General features: G+C 42.9%; 1 non-coding gene across 1 annotated transcript; it reads left to right on the forward strand.

The window, feature by feature from the left end:
• Positions 1 to 5,520: 5,520 nt before the first annotated feature.
• On the forward strand, positions 5,521 to 5,626 carry LOC120106058. Its single transcript, XR_005508283.1, has one exon. It is a non-coding gene; the product is annotated as a small nucleolar RNA R71 (small nucleolar RNA).
• The last annotated feature ends 1,402 nt before the right edge of the window (positions 5,627 to 7,028 follow it).

The following is a 7,028-nucleotide window of genomic DNA, read 5'->3' on the forward strand; positions in this document are numbered from 1 at the left end:
GTCACAAGCAGATATCAGTCGAATCCAGGTGAAGAACACTGGACAGCTGTGAAGAATATTCTTAAGTGCTTGAGAAGAACTAAAGATTTATTCTTGGTCTTTGGGAGAAGATCAGAGTTGAAGGTAGAAGGATGCACACATATTGATGATAGAAAGTCTACATCAGAATATGTGCAATGATGGTTCAGTAAATTGGAAGAGTTCCAAACAACCGATCGTTATAAATTCTACCTTAGAAGCTGAATGTTAAGCCGTATCTAAGGGTGCAGTGGAAACCTTCTGATTAAAAGTTAATTGCAGAGTTAGGTGTAATGTCATTAGATGCCATAACATTTTACTGCGATAACATTGGCACCATAGCACTAGCTATGGAGCCATGGTCTCATCAGAAGTCCAAGCACATAGAGCGGCGCTTCCATTTCATATGCAACTATGATGTAGAGGTGCAGAGAGTAGACTCCACGGATAACGTGGCAGACCCGTTCACTAAGCAGCTGAGTCAGCAAAAGACTGAAGCCCACCTTGAGAAGATGGGCCTAAGATATATGACCAATTGGCTTTAGTGCAAGTGGGAGATTGTTAGATGTATGCCCTAGAAGCCAATTTGGCTGACACATTGTTGATTCTAGGGACATAATTTTGTACTTGACTGTTTATTATTGAATAAATAAAAGGCATCTTTTCATTCATATTATTTATGTGTCTATGAATCGTCCAAGGAATTAATAAGATGATGATACATATTCTCAAGAGTTGAGAATTTGAGCCATGTATCATTGGTGATTAATTTCTAAATGCTCCTGATCAATGGATCATCACGAGGATGGTGATCGATCCGATCAGTGCACAGATCACTTTCCTTCTGGATGGACGAGACTTGAGTCCACAGTGTAGGGACACTGAAGTGATAGTGCAGGTGCTTGTTAGAGAACAAGGGTACTGAGCGTGACCAAGACAAGAAGTCACTTGGATGTCTATCCACTCGTCAGTGACTTGCTTGATGTTGCAGTAGTGTGACTGGTCCTTTGACCTGCGGTGCTTCAGCTACTCACAGTGAGGTTATTGTAGTTTGACTGCACACATACATGGTCTCTAGCCATATGGGTCCATGCAGTGTAGATTGGCTGCAGTAGGTTCACTGTAGGAGTAGGGTATGCACCTATAAGGAATCTATCGACCTTGATAGGAGAGGAGTGATCCTATGTGATTTGTTAGACTGAGTTCTAAGACCTTGGCCAGGGCAGTAATATAAAGTGGAAAAAGAGTTTTCCACCATCGAACTCAAGTCGAACAAATCTTGACATATGACAGACGATGGGGTTTGACGAGTTGTCCATGACCTCCGTCCTGTAGGGATCCACGATAGTAGGATTGTATCACATGTTAACTGCACCTAGAGGTTCATCATTCCATTCTGCTGGGTAGCCACTACATGCTGCTAGGTGTCACTGGTGGATGGTGGGACTCATAGGGATTATCTTGATGATCGATAGACCCTAATGAGTTGAGTTGGAATCGTTCCAACCCATTGAAAGGAGTTTTCAATGATATAGTGATAGAGATCACAATATATCTCACTACCAGTCAGAATAGAACCTATGGGGTCACACACACTAGAAGTATTGACCGATCCGATGGTTGAAAAGTGATTATGAATCACGAGTAATCAATTCGATTGATAAGAAGTTGAAGAAGGAAAGAGAATTAATTAATTAGACTTGAAACAAGAATCCTACTTCAGGTAGGATACCTAGAGTCCTAATTGGATTAGGACTGGAAATCCTAGTTGGAGTAGGACTGAGATTCCTACTTGGAATAGGATTCCTATAATCCTAATGAGATTAGGAACTTTGAATTAAAATCGGATTCCTACTTGGAGTAGGATTCCTAGAAATCCTAATTGGATTAGAACTTCGGATTCAAATAGAGTCCTAAGTGGATTAGGACTAAAATTAAATACATCCTAATTGGATTAGGATTCCTTAAGTCTTAATTAATTATTAATCTAATGAATCAACATGACTCCTAATTAGATTAGGATTGAAGAGTTCAATTGAGTCATGGTTCATTCAAGTCCTAGTTGGATTAGGACTAGCATAGATTGAACCCAATTTGGCTAATCCTAATTAGATTAGGATTAAACTATGAGAGAAGCACCTAATCCTCTTTGGAAGAGGATTAGGTTAACCAAGTAAGAGGGGCATAAGCCCCTCTCATCTTGGTTGGTGCGGCACAAGAGAGGGGGCCGGCGCCCCCCCCCTCTTTGGAAAGTCATCTAGGGCTCCTACTTTGGAGGAGCCCTTGATGGCTATAAGAGAGGCACTAGGGCCGGCGCCCTAAAAAATCTTTTTCCTCCTCTTCAAGCCGTGGAAGCCCCCTCTCCTCCTCTTGGTTCAGCCGCAAGCAAAGGGAGAAGAAAAGCCAAGAGTTGGCGGCTTCCTTTCCCTTCCCTTCCTTCATCCAACGCAAGGAACAGCAGAAGGCTGCGTAGGGGCTCATCTTCATCCTCTTCTTCATCCTTCTTCTTCCTCCTTCCAAGCACAATCAAGAGTTGATTGAGAGGGAGGACATCAGCCATCAAAGCTATCTCTGCAAGGGAGCTAGCACCCCGGTGAGATAGAGAGCTTGGATCGGATCCTGCTTCGTGTGGATACCCGTAGAGGCCGGACGTTTGAACGGCTTCAAGCGAACCCTCTTCCAAAACCACGAATTTAGATTTGCGGTGATCATCTACCCGCGCAAGGTGAAGATCTGATCTTCCTAATAGTTTTAAAAGTCTTAATTCTTACCTAATTACGAAAGGTCTCGAAACAACGTTCATGCGATGAACGTCGAACCCGTGCATGCCGATTCCGCTGCCATCTGAAAAATTTTTGAAATATCAGCGGCAAGGGCGGGTTCCCAACACTTGCTCCTACGTCCACTCCCCAAGTCTCACTTGGGAATTTCACTATAACCCCCTTGGATTACAGCCGGTTGTTTTGCAAGCTCACAACCAAACTTGTTGTTTTACGAGCTCACAACGAACTCGGTCGGTTTTTCCAGGCTCACCGACTAGAACCAAACCCCGATTGTTTTCCCGGGCTCACAATCAAACCCTTACACACGTTGGTTTTAACTTGGCTCACCAACCAACCTTAAACCCCTTGATTCAATCCCCCGATTGAATCAAGTAAATACAAGAGATAGAAGAAAACAGAAAATAGCTTCTCAAAAAGCAGATTTAAAACAATATAATCGTAAAGGAGTTAGAAGCCCTCAAACGCTTTTAAGCTGGTGAAGAGGTATGGCTTCTGGAACTCCGGTCTCCTCTTGAAAGAGTGGTCGACTTGAATGCAGGAGGAGGAAGCTTTGATTGTTGGGAAGAAGTTGTTGGAGCAGTAAATGCAGATCTCCCCTTTTTCGTTTAAGAGCACTTGGAGAGCTTGAAAACTTGAATGCTTGGAGTGGAATGTCTATTCTCTACCTTGCTACAGTCGTCTGTGGCTATTTAAGCCAACCCCCACGGAAACTAGCCGTTACTCTGCTTTTTCTGGCCGTTCTGCACACTCTGCGCAGCCTGACAATATGACCGTTGGTGGGTTGGAGTCGACTCACGCGATCAGGAGTCGACTCGGCTGTAGCAGGAGTCGACTCACGCTTTTCCGGAGTCGACTCGGCAACTGTTCCAAATTTGAACTAAAGTTGCAGTCTTGACTGGGAGTCGACTCGTCTTGACCTGGAGTCGACTCGCCAACTTCTGGAGCTGACGTGGCAATTTTGGAGTCGGCTCATCCACTGAAGTCCGTGGATCCAAATTTGAATTTTGTCCACTCGAGTCGACTCGACTGTCCTGGGAGTCGACTCGAATCTCAGAGCCCGAACTCCCGATTCTCTGTCTTTTGGCTCATCCAGTCTTGGAGTCGACTCGAACTTCCTTGGAGTCGACTCGGCTCTCAGTTTCCGAAAGTTGGTCTTCTGCCTTTTGACGTGAAGCTTGTCTCGGAGTCGACTCGAGCTGTCTGTGAGTCGACTCGAATCTCAGAGGCAGTAACATGGTCTTCTGTCTGTTGATGGTCGCTCAGTCTCGGAGTCGACTCGCGTACTGCGGGAGTCGACTCGAATCTCAGAGTCCGAAAATCGTTCTCTGACTTTTTCTTTGTGTTCCTCTGAGAGTCGACTCTTACCTTCTTTGGAGTCGATCTGCCAACCATCGGAGTCGACTCGCGTTCCACTGGAGTCGACTCGAATCTCAGACCCGAAAACTGCTCTCTGACTTTTCTTTGTGTTTCTCTTGGAGTCGACTCTTACTACCCTGGAGTCGACTCGTTGAACATTGGAGTTGACTCGCGCACTTCGGGAGTCGACTCGTTGACAGTTTCTGAGTTGAAGCTTTCTGTCCTTCTGTCTGTTCTCAGTCGGAGTCGACTCGTACTGATCTGGAGTCGACTCGAGCTCGTGCCAGTGAACTTGATACGCTTGGAGTCGACTCGTGATACTCGGGAGTCGACTCGAGTCTCAGACATTGGTTCATGCAGACTTCTTAACTTATCCAAAATACTATGAACCAAGTCTAGAAACACTTGGACAGGATTTTCACTGAAACACTCAATTGAATTCATTAGTAATCACAAGATATACTCAAATGCTTTGAGCTCATCAAAATCAAATGGGGTTTTAATCAATCACTCCACAATAGTCAAAGCATTGGCTTGCTCATGATTTAGTCGAGTTTCTTGAGCCACGTATTGTCCCCTAGGATTACTCATTGGTTGACTTGGAAGCTTACCTTCCTCTCGCTTGTTTAATGCATTGGCTAGTTGACCCATTTGGGATTCTAGCTTAGCAATTGATTGCGTGTGAGAGTGCAATAGTTGTGTGTTTGCCTCCAAACCTCAAAGGGCAGTCAACACTTTCTCCTCAAAGGCTGTATTTCTTTGGGTTGGAGGAGAAGGGTGTTGAAATTGAGTTGAGGGACGGTAGAGATGAAAATTCTGCGGATTTTGAAAATTTTAGGAGTAGGGTTGGGCAGTATTCGAAGCTTGCTGCCTCCAAGAAAAATTTGGATGATTCCGCCATCCCGGGTTATATGTATTGGAAAATGGGTCATTACCCGGTCTGGGCTGTGTTTGGGTAGCATTGATTTGTTCTTGCACGAGTTCGAGGAATTGGGGTGCTGAGGGGCACTCATGAATAGGATGCGATGGGCTAGAACAGATAGCACACACTTGTGCTTGGGAAGAGCTAACGACATGTCCTCCTATTATTAGTTAGTCGATCTTATGGGACAATGCATCTACCTTGCTAGACAGGTTCATAGAATGACTTATTTCACAAATGGTCCCTTTTCTTTGAGAACTCGGGGGTGCTTGACGAGAACAGGAAACATGGTGAAGGGAGTTTTCATTAAAATTTTCAAATAATTGCCATGCTTCATGCTCATTTTGAAGCATAAAAGTTTTCCCACATGCAGCATCGATCATCTGACGGTTTCGTTCAGTCAATCCGTCATAGAAACATTGCACTAGCTGCCACTTAGGTATTTGATGATGAGGACATTTACGGATTAGGTCCCGAAATCTCTTCCAAGTTTCATGAAATTCTTCTCCCTCGGTTTGGGAGAAGCTTGTAATGGCACGTCTAAACTGGTTCGTTCTACCTATGGGAAAGTATTTTTTAAGGAATTCTTGTTGCATTTGATCCCAAGAACGAATCGAGTTGGCTTCTAAAGAATTTAGCCATTGTTTGGCTCTATCTTTAAGGGAGAAGGGGAATAATCTAAGTTTCAGAGCATCATCAGTGAAGTTCTGAATCTTGACAGTGGTGCAAATCTCAAGAAATTTATCTAGGTGTTTATATGGGTCTTCATTGGTGAGCCCATAAAAAGATGGGAGCATTTGGATCACACTAGACTTTATTTCATATTGTACAGCTGCTACTTCAGGTAATCGAATGCAAGATGAGGAAGTGTAAATGGTGGGAGTAAAGTACTCCCTCAGGAGTTTGGGTTGTTCTTCAGTCATCTCAAGAGGTGGGGATGATTCTATTGTTCTGCTCTCAGCTCGAATATTTCTAAGGGTCCGTTCTATTTCAGGATCAAAAGGTAATAGGTCACGTACTCTAGAACGACTCCCTTGCATACACTAGTACTTGATCAATCAAGCATGCAATAAAAGAAAAACACATAAATCCTTGTATTTGTTCTAAAATCACTAGACAGCTCCTAACTGGTTTGAAGAGGGCACCTAAGCCTCCAATCCGGTGTCATGAACCGAGTTGACCAGGTAAGCTCCCAGGTAAGTGGAGGGGTCACGATGCATTCGCAAAAGTTCCACTTAAAACCCACTGGCCTCGAACAGATGAACTGTCTCCCTTATAGGGATAAAGCTTGCCTAGATATCAACTAAGCCACAGAGCGAAATTGGTGCAACTTTCGGTGATCTTCGTCCTATCGAGCTCGAATGTCCCTAGGAGCCAACGTCTAATTGATTTTAATTAAAGTGACACTATGTGAGATTGAGTTCACCTAAGTTGGGCAAGAGTCCGGTGATGAAATTCGGCTCTTATCTTGTTGGGGTGATTGCCCTTACTAAGTGCAGATTAATTGGTGAATGTGTATCAGGCATGCATTCACAATTTTGCTGAAATTAAAATTAAACAATCACCACAAAATTTCAAGCTAATAATTAATTTAAATAAGAAAGATTTAGAGGTTACCAAAGAAAATTTCCCCAGCAATTTAAAATTTTTTGTAGGCAAACCTTTACAGCATTCCTTTTCCAACTATTCTCCTTTTGATCATCCCAGATTTTTCCTTCGATTCCTGATCAAATAAGACCGAAAGAAAAATTAAAACAAAAAAATAGTAGAAGAGAAAAAAAAGGAGATAAGAAAAGTAACAATAATAGAAAATAATTTTTTTATTTTATTTTAGATATATATATATATGTATATATTTTTTGAAAGTTTTTTTTTAATTAATTAATTTTTTAATGATAGGAAAAATAACTATGCTAGCAATCCCCGGCAATGGCGCCAAAAATTGATCT

This window comes from Phoenix dactylifera, unplaced genomic scaffold (genome assembly GCF_009389715.1).
Source record: "Phoenix dactylifera cultivar Barhee BC4 unplaced genomic scaffold, palm_55x_up_171113_PBpolish2nd_filt_p 000442F, whole genome shotgun sequence".
In the NCBI taxonomy this organism is placed as follows: Eukaryota; Viridiplantae; Streptophyta; class Magnoliopsida; order Arecales; family Arecaceae; genus Phoenix; species Phoenix dactylifera.